This window comes from Grammomys surdaster, unplaced genomic scaffold (genome assembly GCF_004785775.1).
Source record: "Grammomys surdaster isolate TR1022 unplaced genomic scaffold, NIH_TR_1.0 63, whole genome shotgun sequence".
In the NCBI taxonomy this organism is placed as follows: domain Eukaryota; kingdom Metazoa; phylum Chordata; class Mammalia; order Rodentia; family Muridae; genus Grammomys; species Grammomys surdaster.
Window position 1 is genome coordinate 3,208,746 of NW_021604565.1, and position 15,664 is coordinate 3,224,409.

Below are 15,664 nucleotides of genomic sequence, written 5' to 3' on the forward strand. Positions count from 1 at the left end.
ATAGATAGATAGATAGATAGATAGATAGATAGATAGATAGATAGATAGATGATACATAGATAAAGCAGGAATGCAATTAAAATTATAAACCATTTCCTGAAAAAATATGTTAAAGAGTACTCCTTTCAATTAGGAGAAAGTCTGAAGAAATAGCTTACTGAAGTAAAAGCACCAGTTCTGGAAGTCAAGTGATAAGAGTCTGATCCCCAGAATCTATGGAAAGGTTAAAGTACTTAAAGCACTCCACAAGTTGTCTTCCGACTCCTGCATGCACTCAGTGGCATATATGCACACACATGTACACTCCTGTTCATATACACACACAGTAATACATTTATTTTTAATTTTAAAATAGTTATGGGAAGTGATCTTAATGCGGCAGCATTCCTGTAACAAAGCAGGAAATTACAATGGATTATCATTCTTATTTTTAATCACAAATGTCTTCAATACTTTCCCTGCCTCTTTCCATTGTCAACACACCCTGCCTCCCTCAGCATCACTGCTGGCAGACATAATTTTCCTCACATTTACACCCAAGATCATAAGATTGGGTTCAGAAGGACATTGATACCATGATTAAGGATGACCCTCAGTCAAATTCAGCAGTTAATGTCTATGCTTTCAAATTCTACAGACAGCTCTTGATCTGAAGTCTTATTATGGAGCTCATGAAAAGAAGGTAACCCTGGGTCTCTGTTCAATCCATAGTCTTGCTTTGGTCTAATACACATGAAAGAGATAAGGTGGAGGATAATGCTGAACATAGTCTATATTTGCCATATCTAGCTACATTTGCCATGTCTAGCAGAAAAGCTCACAGATATTGACCTGGGTTTACAGTAGTATTTTACATCCAAAGTTAAGGCAAATGTACCTGTGAGTAGCTTTAAACTGTGAATGAGTTTGTCACATATATTACAGTTGGAACATAAAATCTCTGAGGTTTTGCACCATCTGTTTAAAAACCTGATTTATTTTGTAGAAAGGAACTGCTCATTCAGTACTTTGACAGGACCAAAAAGAACTTTTTCCCCTTTGATAATCCTAATAACAATCTTCCAATGTTGGTATTTATGCATGAGCAGAAGCTATTTTTCATACATTGCAACAGGAATTATCTTTTGTTGTTGACCTTTAAATGGCTTTCATGTCTTGGCTCATTCGTCTCTCTTCCTGCTGGCTTTTGGTATTTCTGCAAACATCATTGAAGGCAATCATCTTCAAAAAGGACAACACTGTGGTATTAAAGCCTTGCCTGTTTTGGATCCCACAGAAAATTAGAAATCATTTCTTGGTTGTGTAGATACTTTTTTAAATCCCTTTGAAGTGTGGACTTTCTTGTTTCCAAAGTAATGACATATATAAATATTTAAGCATTTTAAAATAGTCATTCCTATAGAATAGCAAACTTCAAAAATTTTTTAAATTTTAACTTTATCGAAATGTAATCAAGGAAAATGGTTTCTGGCCAAAGCGACAAAATAAATGAACTCTTTCTTTCCCTTATCTATTATAAATTAAGGGAAATATTCAATAAAAGATGAAAGTCATGCAACTTAGGATAGAAATTTTAAATTCAATGTTCTTTGAAGAATTTCTTGTACTCTTGAATTATAGAAATGAAAATAAAGTAACAAAAAAAACCCTCAGTCTTTGTGATGGCTTCTGTAATTGCAGCACAACCCATTCCAATAATTTTGAAAACATTGGACCATTCAAATCTTATAAACTTTCACATATGAGTTATCATTGTATATAAAGAAATATATCTGTTTGTTAATCCAGATTTTATAGAGGAAAATACTAATGTAAAATATTTTTCTTCCAGTATAATATCAACTATTCACAGTAGAAAAATATTTGTGTAACATTACACTTAGATGTGTGGGTTTGAATGTATGGTATCATACCTGCAAAGGTTTTACCATCATCTAAAACATGAACCTCAATCATCTATCTTACTTTGTATCAGAATAATCATTAAGTAAAGGAGACACAGTGGAATTTATTCTTAGTAAATAGACTTGTATTGTGATGCAGTGGAAGTAAGCTTAAAATAACTCTAAAGCATATGAAATGTGAGGCTTCCAGATAGAAATAGAGGGACAGTAACTGTAATGAATGAAAATAAACTTTGTAAAAATGCTCTCTAACTCAGTATTATCTAAAATGTTTACAATTTTCTACATTTATGTTGATATCATAGTATTTCAGACACATAGTCATACTGGTAGCTTACAATGCAGTTTATAGGTAGATATGTATTATCTATAATGAGAGAAATTATTAGAAAATATTTGCTTTCCAACTTTTCTGTTTTTTTTATTTTTGAACATTAGCACACATATAAACTTAATTATGATCATATCTACCTTCTTTTGTCCTTTAAAACATATCTCTTTCATTATCCAAATCTTTAAATTATTGCAATTGGTTCTACTTTTCTTTGACACTGTTTGTGGTATATGGGTTAGAAGGATTTGGGAAGGACTTTGATTTGAAAAGTTTTTTCTGTACATTAGTTTCATTTATATTTAACCTCCCACTAGGATTGATAAATAGTACTGCTGGCTTACAGTGTACCACAAACTGGCTAAATGCTGAGAAAACGAAGACTAATGGCCTCTTATTCAGAGGAATGTGCAGTCTAATGGAGGAGTTGTTCCTTCACGTGGCTGAGAAGAGTGTAATTTGCCAGGACTAAATGGCCGGGGCCTCCCAGAGGAAGTGTGATTTATGTTGTCTGTGGTTAGTGGATATTTGTTTCAAAGGAACTGGCATGAAATTGGGCTATGGGGTGTTTTGCTTTGCACCTCTACATTCCATATTGCCTCAAGGAGCTCTCTTTCAAACGTGTGATTTAATAATGATATAATTCCAGTTTACTTCCATGTGCTCATAGATTTAGAGGAGAATATGTTTGCATACTTATGATACATGTATTATATTTATACATAGATAGATAGATGATAGATAGATAGATAGATAGATAGATGATAGATAGATAGATAGATGACAGATAGATAGATAGATAGATAGATAGATAGATAGATAGATAGATAGATAGACAGACAAATAGGTATGTATGTGAGTGTGTGTGTATGTATGTATGTGGTGTTTGTGTGTGTGTGTGCATGTGCGTGGTGTGTGTGTGTGTGTGTGTGTGAGATGGGGGAACAAAATTTGTTGATATTTAGCTTTAATGTAAAGTCAGATACTTGTACTGTGGTGGCACAGCTTATTTTAGCTATGTTCTTAATCTATGCCAATATATTTTTATATTTATACAGGCTTATTCTGCTGTACATTGTACTCCTCTCATCTCAGTACACAGAGCATGCAGAGTTTGACTCCAGACTGTAATACACATAGAATGTGTGATTTCTCAAAGATAAAGAAGCACTACTCAGGTTGGTCACCAAGAGAGTGCTATCTAAAAATTGGAGAGTCTGGTTTCAAATGTCATCATCCATGTTAAAAGTAAAATAGATTAAAAAAAGAAGTCAGTGCTGGTATGGCCAGACACTGCTGAGAACAGGTGGGTGTGACACAAATCTATAACTTCTGTGCTGATAGGCAGAGCCAGGGGAATCAGTGAGGCTTACTGGTTGCCAGTTTAGCTCTAGGCTAGACCCAGTCTCAAAAGAGTTAATTGGAAAAGACAGAACCAGTGTCTACCTTTGCCCTCATATATCAGAGAAATAAAGTAAATAGTATTATAGACTAAGAGTTTAAAACATTATTACTAACTTTGTTAGTAAAACTTTAGTTTAGGTCATCTGTAAATAAAAGTTATTTATTAGGCTAGAACAAAGAAGTAACTTCAGGCAGAAATCTAAATACTAGGCTAGAAAGAAGAAGTAATTACAGACAAGCATCTAAAACTTAAGCTAGAACAAAGAAGTAGGCTTCAGGAATAAAAATGACTTTGGGCTAGGACAGGGAAGTAGACTCAGATATTTTGCTCATCCTGATAAGCCCTTAGAAATAGTGATCACAGTAGTGATCTTGGGACTCTGTTTATTGTCCTGTTCCTTGACTAGCTGGGTTTATTGTCTTGCTTATTCCTTGACTATTTGCATCTGTTGTATTGCTAGTTCCTCAACCTTAATACTTGCATGTAATTTAAATGATATAAAAGTAAAAACGGAGGAGGAAGGATGGGATAGGGGTTAATAGGAGGGGATGGGGAAAGGGAATAACATCTGAAATGTAAATAAATAAAATATTGAATAAGAAAAAAGATAACCACCAAGCTCTATTCCCATATTGGATAACTTTCTCCTCCTGGGGCTTTCTACCAAGTTCAAGTTATTGAAGTATTGTAGTCCATCAATCAACAGCCCCCTTTGGATCACCTAATTAAGACACTCAATCAAAATATACCACCACATCATAGCTGATTCTAACACAGACCTCTCCTTTTTCTACTACTATTGAAAAGTGACACCTGCGTGGTCATTTGCTGCTATTTTTCTGCTGAATCAGAAAGCAGCCACTTTAATTTTTCTTTCCTACTTCATAAAAGATCTCTCTGTGAAAACAGATATTTCAGTGTGATTTGTACCTAATTTATTGTCCAAAAAGGAACCCCTTATGTGTGGGGACTCCTAACAGTATTCTATTTTTGAACAGTGCAGGGGATCCAGCCTTGTACTCTGAGTACATGAATCGTGGTTTAGTTATTGAGCTACACTCTGCATCCAATGGGAAAGAATACACCAATCTAACTGAAAACTAGTATCACTTGAACATTGAAAATACTTCAACTGGAATGATGGTGTTGAATCCAACCATAGAAAGAATCACAGATGTGTGATACCAAGTGCAGTAATACAGGAAAAATCAGGCTCACAGAACTCCTCTGAGAATTAACACAGCAGTTGGTTCCAAAGAGTGAATTCAATAAAATTCTCAAGTAATTCTAAAGAATAATTGTTAAGTACATTGTATGAAATAAAAGAGTACATAAATAAATTTCTTAGTCACTTCAAAGAGAAAACAGCTAGGTGAAACAAGGATATCAATACAGTATAGAAATAATTATGTGAAGCGATGGAAATAATGAAAAAAATGAATTTGAGGTTTGGAAATGACAAGGTCAATTAAACAAATATGAAATTCAAGGAAAACTTCACCCAGAGTTGACCATGTCTAAGAGAGAATATCAGGAATTTAAGAAAAGAATATTAAACAAGATAAACTGACAGAAGGAAAAGATCCAAAGAGAAGACACAAGAATCTACTACATCTGAAGTAGAGCCATGAAACTTGATCTTTATTTCTTATTTACACAGAAATCAATTCAAAATAGATCAAAGACCTTAATGTTGAGACTTGAAGCTCTGATATTTTCAGAGAAAACACTTCCACATATAAGGTTACAAATGACTATAAAATGATTCCAATGTCTCAGATATTGACAGGAAGAATAGACAAATGAGTTATTCAGTTAAAAAGCTAGTGTACAGCAAAATTATTATAAAAATTGAATGTAAGAAAAGACAGTCTATAGAATAGAAGTAAAATATTTGTTTGCTGTATACTTGACAGTATCTTTTCATATCTAGAGGTTATAAAAAATACAATTAAATAAGAAAACATCAAATATCAATAAAGGTCCTATGAAATGAACAAATACTTTTCAAAAAATGAACTATAGATGGACAATAAATATCTGACAAAGGTTTAATAATATTAGCTGTAAAGAAAATATAAATTAAAACCACATTGAAATTCCACCTCAACCCTTTCAAATGGTGATTATAATAAAAAATTATCAAGTATGATGAGGATTCAAAGACACAGAACTTTTAACCTTGTTGGTTGGAAAGTAGATTGTTCTCATAACACTGAGCATCTTGCTAGAGGCTATTCAAAACCTAGTAGAACTACTCCAATATTGATTTGTATCTTGCTGGGTTTAAACCCAGAGGACCTTAAGTGAACAAACCTCAGTAATACTTGCACGTCAAAGATTACTGTACCGCTGTTCACTGTATCCTAATGATGGATATACGTGTGATGGTACATAGATAAGAAAAATGAAAAATATGTTATAAGGAAAGATTAACTTACCTTTTTCAAAAGAAAACTGATGCAACTGGGAATACTAAGTAAAATAAATCAAACTTGGGCAAATATATTTATCAATCTTATTTTGTATAAATAAAAAAACAAAGCAAGTCTGTAGGCTTAGATTTTTCAAACCTTACTTGAGTGAAGGCAAATGCTGCATCCTTCCATCTAGTCTGTCCACCAGAGGTAGGGGAAAAGAAAGGTTAATAGGAAACAGGGTGTGGACTTATTTAGAAGTAGTTCTTTCAATCAATTCATTGTCACAATTTCAACAGTCCAGTCCATAACAATAAAACGAATCAGTGCAACAACATGATCCAGAAGAAACCAGAACTCTGCCAAATCTACATGAGTACAGGGAAGCAGTAAGAAGTCAGAGTACCATAGAGTGTATTTGAAATCACAAGTGAAGATCATCAAAGACCAGCAAAGCATTGCAAAATGAACAAACGCAAGAATGTCATCACTGAAGACTAGTGAAGCATTGCAAGGCAAACCACTACAAGAGTGTCACTTACTGTCTATTGGGTTATACCTATACTCTTTCCAAACATTATATCTTCTCTCAAACATCCACTCTAGCAAAATGTCATATGCCTTTTTACATGACAGCTTCCAGGAAAACACCACATGTCTGTAGGACCATGAAGGGGTCTTGGTTTTTTGTAGAGCATTGGCTTGGAAATGGCCTGAGACCCTGCAAGCGATGGAATACATCTCCCCACACACCCAGAATCCAGGCTCCTAACACATGGTCTACATCTCCATTAACCTGCACCTTGCAGACACATTTGGCTAAGCAGCCCTTCCAAGAGAGGTTTGCGTCACCATCCACACCTACAAGTAGAGGGCATGACTACAGGCTTCAGCCTCGAGAGATTTCCATATTCATGTGTTACCTAGAGGCCAGGGGGGTGTAACTAAAATAAGTTATTCCTTCCTAGTCCCTCGTCTTCCCCCTCCCGTATTTAAGGCAGGCCTGCCCTGGCTTAAACTGGGGGGTTCACACCTAGACCGTCTACACACACCATGAACAATAGAACAATAAAACTCTTGGAACCCACAGACTTCTCATATCAATGGGGCCTGCCGCTGTTGCTGACACTTCCAGCCCTTGGAGCTCTGGACTTTCTTGAGTTACTGGGACCCGAGGTATGGAAAGCCACCCCCTACCTTGGGTTCCTGCAGTGCACTTTCCCATACATGTTTGTTCTCAGCAAACCATCCTGCTTCAACCAAACATCCTCTCATAAGGAAGCTTCCTGAAAAGCATCACAACACAACTGAGTCTCCAAAGAAACCAGAAATTTCCACTTTATATGTGTTTGATGAGAAGAAAAGGTGAGACTATCTGAAGAAAGAAGGCTACTTGCAGAAATGAGGCAGAGGAGTGTCTTAGTTACTGTTCTGTTTCTGTGAAGCAAGGAATGCTCTACTGGGGGGCCTTGTTGACAGTTTCAGAGAAGTAGTCCATACTTCTTAGTCAGAAGTAGAAAGGCAAAGTGCTGGCACAGTAGCTGGGGATGCTACATTCTAATCTATAGGGAGCAGGCAGAGAGCAACTGTACCGGGCAAGGACTTTTTATAAACTTTAACCCCACTATAGTGGAACATCTCTTCTACAAAGGTCAGACCTACTCCAACAAGGTCTCCTAATCTTTCCTAACAGTTCATCAGCTGGGGACTAAGCATTCAAACATGTCAGCCTATGGGAGTAATTCTCATTCCAACCACCACAAGGAGTTTGGAGGTACACAACGTTGATAGGGTCAAGATATGTGATGTATTTGAGTGAGGATGTCTTGTGAAATCTGCCACTACATACTGTGAGAATGTGCCAACTAAAATAAAAGAAAAATACATATGAAAATTTATATAGAAAACTGATTAAATAAAAATTAGTTGTACTTTTCTGAAATAAAGTCAGTAAAGTTGTTTGTGTGTCTCTGTGTGTGTGTGTTATATATCATTGAACACTTTAAATATCTTTCAGTCAAGTTTTCTTATGCATAATTCACAGAAAAAAATTGAAGACTTAAAATATGATTTTCAATGGCAAGTATTATGTACATACCTGACCCAAGAGCATCCAGGATCTGAACAAGATATGATCTGGCTCTGAGAGATCCTCTCTCCTGTTTCAATCCCCCGTCTCACTAGACTGTCTAGTATTTGAAACTTATACCTGATTCTCCACTGTGGGGTTCTTAATTTGTCAGTGTTCTGCCTATGACTTCACATGTAATTGAGTAAATTGTTCTTCTGGATTTGCAAACATTTACTTAACAAGTACTTCTGGTATATACTCATCTAACTTTCAAGGAGAGTAGTAAGAAATACCTCTTATAGCAGATGGTATTGTCACATTAAAGATACTCTTATTATTTTGGGGGGAATCCCATACATTTTGCTTTGAATGTTTTCTCTTCTTCCCTATCCTCCCAGATCCACCCTCCATTCTGTACTCTCCACAGAACTCTGCATTCTCACTTTTCCATGCCATCATTTTTTATTGCTACTGTTTATTTCCAGTATTTCCAAAAACTACTCACCATCTAAACTCACCAACATGTCTTTGAAACATGCTTTACTTCTTGAATTTTAATACTTTCAAATCCAGATTATCTTTAAAGATAGAAGATATATAATATTTAAGAGTCAATTTTCAACTGTGAAGTACTATTAATAGACAGTGAATCTAACTTTAAACACTAGTCAATCCTTTTACAGCATGAAAAAAAAAAAAAAAAAAAAAAAAACAAGAGCAAGTGCAATCAAGTGTCTGCTCATGAGAAGCTGCAGGTCTATGATTGGGTGTTTCCTCAGAAGCAAATTGTCCCTGTCCTAGAGAGTAATTCCCAACTCTTCACATCATGGAAGGATGCTGTTCACCTCTGAGCCTCAGGGCACCTTCGGAAAAAGCAGCATCTTTAGTTGCTTCTTATTAGGTTAATTTCTCTCATGTCTATGCAGAAGTTATTCTTGTTTCATCAGGTTGCAAAACAAAGAGCAATGAGAATCCAAAGGCACTGTCCTGGGCTGACTTCACATTCAACTGGTATTGTCACCAACTCTGACAAGACTATAGAAACTTCTGGGTCTTTGTTCATTTATGATTCAATATATTTAGATTATTCCTGGTCATTTAAAAGGTTTTAATGACTTTAAAATCCTATGGATATGTATTTAGTGGTTATATGAATTTGAATCAAAAGATAAAACAGAAATAATCTATTACCTTTATATAAGTTGATGTTCTTAATATGTTGTTGAGTTCAGGCTTTATCTATAAGTAATTATGGATGTATTCAGTTAGATGGCTCATAATAATTATCATGCCAATTGTGAATAATTTTGTCAGATAAAATTCTCATTCTATCTCTGGGCTTTCATGGAAATCTAAACGGCAGTAAAATGATAGACTTGTTCAATGATGAGGTACTTGTAGTACCAAAACATAATTATACAGTATCTAGAGAAATGGCTCAGTGCTTAAGAGTGAGTTTACTCTTCGAGAAGATACAGGTTCAGTCCCCAGCATCTATATGCTGCCTCAAAACCATGTTCCAGGGATCTGAAACCCTCTTTTGTCTTGTTTGGACACCAGACAGGAATGTTCACATACATGCACAAAGACAATGCACACACATAAATAAAATAAAAACATCTAAAAGAAAAATGAAAGAAAAAATATGTATGTCTGTGTAATTGTCACTTTTAACCTTTAAAAAATATCACTAAAATTATTTTTCTTTGTATTCAATGATGTTAGTAGAATGAATATATTTAATCATACTATATATGATAGATATTATTATAATTTACCAAATATAAAATTTATGGGAACCAGCTTATAAGGTGCACAAGTAGGTAAAGTCTCTTCCTACCAGTCTTGACAACCTAGTTCAATCTCTGGGTGCCATATGGTGGAAGGAGAGAACTACAGATTTTCATCTGACGTCCATAAGAGAGCTGTGGAATTATATGGACATATATTTCTACAGTAAATACATAGAAAATAAGGATAAAATTTCTGGATTCTATAATATAATTTTACTTAAATTCTATATAATACAATTTTGAAGTGCAATTTTATTTACAATTCTAGCTATTGCAACAGTTAGGGTAAGAAACAATTATTTTAAAAATTATCCATTTGCCAATTTTCTATTTCTGTTTTGTTCTGGTTACATGTTTTATATATTTAGTAACCTTAATTTAATTATACTATACTTTATAATATATTAATTATATTACATTTATAGAAGCATCCATTAATGTATCTTTGAAAGACTCACCAATTTCAGCTACAGGAATGAGACTAAAATTTTTATTTCTATAATTCTATTTTTAATAGAAATCCTTAATTTTTTCTGTTGATATGATATAATCTATGGATTATAGCCAACCAATCTACCAAGCTAACCAACTATCAGATAAATATCTATTTATTGTTAATTAGTAATTTCATATTAATTATATATGTAAGATCCCAAGACCATAGGCATTGACAACATTGGAGAAAATTTTAGAAAGGCAAATTATTGTGCTAACTTCAAATTGAATGAGCAAAACTAGAGATCATCCCAAATATGTGTAAATATTAATGTTATCTATATTTTATTGCCTGTTCTTTTGCGGGAAATAAATTGATAGCCAATAATTGGTCTTTCACCATCTTTATCGTCTGGCTTAACAGCTTACCTATCACTTTCAATTTAAGTAAAAAATTATGCAGAATGTTTATAGTGTTCTCAACAAAAATGCCTTCCAGTTCCCCACCTGTCAACGATTTTTTCCCAAATACTTCATTTGCCAACATTTATAAACTCTTTATACAGTTGTAAGAATGAAGAAAAATCTGATCTGGTGGGATTTTTCAATGGGCAAAGCTTTACCAGTCTGAGAATATGGCTTTGGACCTGCAGCGCCCATATAACTTAGCTGAATACTGATGTATGCATGCATATCACCAGCTCCCATATAACAGCTGAATACTGGCATATGCATGCATATCACCAGTCAGACAAGCAGGCTTCAGGGAATGGATGGCCAGCTGGTCTAACCACAAAATATAAGTTAAAACTTGTTAGAGGCAGACACCTGCCTTCCACCTGTGTTGTGCACAGGGACATGCTGGACGAGCTCATCAGCACACACATGTATACATGTATCCACACAACACTTCCGTATTCACTTACAATTTAAAATAAAATTAACAAAGCATGAACAGAATTCTTATATTTGTGTTTTTAGAATTTTTAAAAAATTAATTTTTAAAATAATTTCAAGGTTTAACTTACATATTCATTATTTTGTCTTGTGAAACTATCTCACTGGCATATTACCATTTATGAGGTATTGAAGCATAACATTAAGAATAAATCATAGAGTTATATTTTCTTTAGAGCTATTGTAGAAGGTTCCATGGAAATTATAAGAAATTCTAAGATCGGTTTCTTTGGGTGCATTTTTCCCCTCTTTTTCCCTCCACTGCTCCCCACCCCAACTCTTCTCTCCCCAAATCCACTCCCCATCCCACTCCACTTGGTTTGTTTTGATTTTTTGTTTTTGCTTTCTTTTCCTCTTCAGAAAAGAGCAGGTCTCCAAGAGATGACAGCCAACCACGGCAAAGCAAAATACAATAAGAAAAGAAGAAATTCCTCATATGGAGGCTGGACATGGCAATCTAATAGGAAGAAATGTATTTCAAGAGCAGGCAAAAGAATCAGAAATATACTTGCTCCCATAGTTAGTAGTCTGACAAAAATTATCAAGCTAATAGCCATAACATACATGCAGGAGACCTGGCACAGACCCATGCAGGCCTCATAATTACCACTTCAGTGAGCCAAAATGAACATGGCTTACTTGATTTAGTGGACCATGTTCTCCTGGTGTCCTCCATCTCCTATGACCCTTACAGTTTTTTCTTCCCCTCTTCCACTGTGTTCTCTGATCTCCAAGGGGAGGGACTCAGTAGAGACCTCCAATTGAGACTCTTTTCTCACATACCATCTGGCTGTGTGGTATCACGTATTGCTGTCTGCTGTAGGTGGAAGTTGTTCTGATGACACTGGACACAGCACTGATCTCTGAGTATAGCAGAGGATCATTAAGAATCATTTCATTGATTTTCTTTCCAGTGTGTTTCATTCTAGCCTATGTCTCTGGGCCATCCAGACTATGATTCCTAGCCCTCCAGGCAGTGTAGTACATGGGCTTACTCTTGTGGCAGAGGCCTCAAGCTAAAGCAACCTTTGCCCACTCCCAAAAGTTTTGAGCCACTATTACCCTGGCACACCTTGCAAGCAGGACAGATTATAGGGGGAGGGCTTTGTGACTGGGATAAATGTCCAGGTTTATCTTTCCTTAGCCTGCAGAGTACCTTTCCCTACCAAAGTGACTAGAAAGTAGGGTTGAAGGTTTCATGCAGGCATCAGTTTCACCTCTCTAAGTTCAATGAGCTTCATGAATATTGTCCTCAAGAAACACACACACACACACGCACACGCTGCTGTCAGTTTACTGAGAGTGACTTTGTGTCCTAACATCAGCCTGGGTGTTTAGGGATCTCCCCAGGACACCCTCAGCCAACTACTCCACCAAATACAACTCAGTCCCACAATTGGTAGCTCTGCCTGGATATTAAAGATAGCCAGTTCAAACTCTGTATCATCCATTAGTCAGAGGCCTCACTAGAGTCACTTTCATAGTTTCCAGAAAGTTCCCACTGCGCCAGGTTTTCACACTATTTCCAAACTGTCCCCCAGTTCAGGTGACTCTCCCAATACACTCTCCCTATCCACTCAACCTGACTCTTTGCCTCCTCTCCCCACTTGTCCACAGTCCACTAGCAGAATCTATTCTAGATCCCTTCCCACGTAGAAAGGCAAATATGATGTGAGTCTCACCACTCTTGCAGACTCATCGGTTGATTGGGTCCATAAGGGCAGTGTGAGCAAAGACAAACAGGGGGGTCAGAAACCCTGTGAGTACATATGGTGAGTAAACCACATCAGGATTATTTGTCAGTAGGCAGATCAACTTTACTTAGGGTGGCAGATAGCTTATCATGTTTTGGGGGACTGAGGGTAGAGATATCTAGGATGGGCAAATGTCATTGGCTAGAGGCTTAGGGTACTTCGAATGCCTCATTAGCATGGGGAAGCATTTCAGGAATCTCAGTTGCTGGCTGAAAAAGTCTTGTCAGGAGAAAGAAAATTGGTCCTATGAACTAATTGAGGCTACATTACATTCCTCAGGTAGACACAAGTATAGGGGCTTAGAACTCCTTGCACAAGGTCAGAGAAGAAGAAACTCTGCTAATGAAGGGAATCCTCCATTACCCCCTGGGCCCCAGAAAGTTATCCAGTCAATGGTAGAATTCAACCTTAATTAGCAGTTTTCCTATGTATGGTATGTATTCACTTCTAAGTTGATATTAGCTGTTAAGTAAATGGTAAACAAGCTACATCTTACAGATCTGGAGAGGATAGTTACAGAAGAGGAGTATAGAGTGGAATCATGGGTTTTCCAAGATCCATTTCTATTGCTATTGTATCCTATAATAACAAAAGTTGTGTCAAATGAATTATCAAATAATACAAACTAAGGTACTCTTAAATGCATTAGATATTTTTGTTATATCTTCCTAAATCATTAAATCACTTCCTTTGATGTGTTTGTAGAACATGTAAGCTAACTATAAAATACATATATTTAAGGATTTTTTTTCGAAGTTGTACAAACATTGTTGCCATATATCTGGGTATATCTATGTCCTTCCAACCATTCTAATTTTAATTACGACATTTTTACCTCCTTATCATTTTGTTTACCTTTTGTAAGTGTTTTGTGCTCAACACATATAAAATATTTTTATAATTTCAGCACCCTATCTCAAGCTAATAAATCAATTTTAATCCCACACAAATGCTCTTCGCATTTTAACTCATAGCAGTATATTCTATTGATATCGCAAGTTGCATCCTTTTATATGTGAAATCATTAACATATTTTTGTCTTTTGACCTTTTGTCTTCTATACTAAAATTTAAGATAATTTGTGTGTTATCGTGTTAGTACTTCAGTATTATGCACTTCTATAATTTGCTACTATGAAATGTAAATGTTTTATTTTAGTTGGGATGTAGACTCCTTTGATTTAAATTGAAAGAATTCCTTTAGCTTTTCTTTGTAATTTGGAATTTTTCTTGGTTTAATACTTTCATCATTTCAGACCATCCTTGTGGGAAAAAATGTGCTAGGTGACAGGGTCTCAGGACCACTGAAGTGACCCGTGGGGGGAGGGGTGGCAGAGTTCCAGAGGCTTTCCACACCGCCAGGTCCCACATACATGAGAAAGTCCAAGGTTTCAGAGACTGGAAGCTTTGGCAATGGCAGGCCCCAATGCTGCAAGATGTCCGTAGATTTCTAAGAAGCTTATTTTTCATTGTGTGATAGTTGGATCTGGCTGTGCACACCACCCTCCCCCCAGTTCAGCCAGGGGAAAGCTGGCTTAAATAGGGGAGGGGGAAGAGGGGCTGGGAAAAGGAATAACTTAATTAGCTATGCCCCAGGCCTTAAGTAACTCATGAATATGGAAATCTGTGTTAGTTTCGCCCTCTACCTGGATGGTGATGCAAACCTTTCTGGGAGGAGCTACTCTGAGCCAAATGTGTCTGCAAGATGCAGGTTAATGGAGATGTAGGCTGCCTGTGGGAGTCTGGAATCCGGGGGCATGGGGAGATACATGCATGGGGAGATACATGCCGTCCCTACCCAGGCTATGGTTCACCTGTTGGGTCTCCGGCTATCTCAAACCCAGTGCTCTACCGGGAAGACCAAATCATCCCTTTACGGCCCCAAATCCCACTCTCTTTTCTTTCATAAAAGGAGGGGAATCTCTGCATCATCTGTAGTGAATGAACATTTTGGATGAGGAAGTCAAAAGAAAATACTATGCAGGCCGGAGGGTGCAGCATAATTAAGCTACACGGTAAAAGGAATTAAGGGTGGCGTTTGGGAAGGCAAGGGATCATTAAGTCAATTAAATATAGTTTGAGGATAATGACATCTGATTAATCTAAATAGATATGTCTTCCTCACTAACATGTAACTTTAGCTATTTGACTTTGGCAAAGGAGTTCATCTGTAGCTGGAAGATGTGGATCTGTCTGTAAGACTCAGTGAGTATCTCTGGATCTCGGCATTCGTCTCTGGATCTCAGCATGTCTCTGGAGTCTGTAGTATGATGAGGTGGCTGGGAGAATGTAGATTGGAGTCTCAGGCAGGTTCCAGAAGGTGACTTTGTCTCTACTGGATCTGTGCGTATAATCACAGGGACGCAGGGGAAATGCCTGCAAAGGCAGGATATTGAGCATTAAATCACTTGGGAGCAAGCACATCATGGTGTGTCGTTAAGATCCTAGAAAGACAAAGGTGTCTGAGGAAATTTTAGTCTTGGAAGGTATCTTTGAGTCTGTTTTTGGATGGCACAGAGTCCCAGAGGCTTTCCATGAAGGCAGGTTCCACATACACAAGAAGGTCTAAGGTTTCAGAGGCTGGAAGTTTTGGCAACG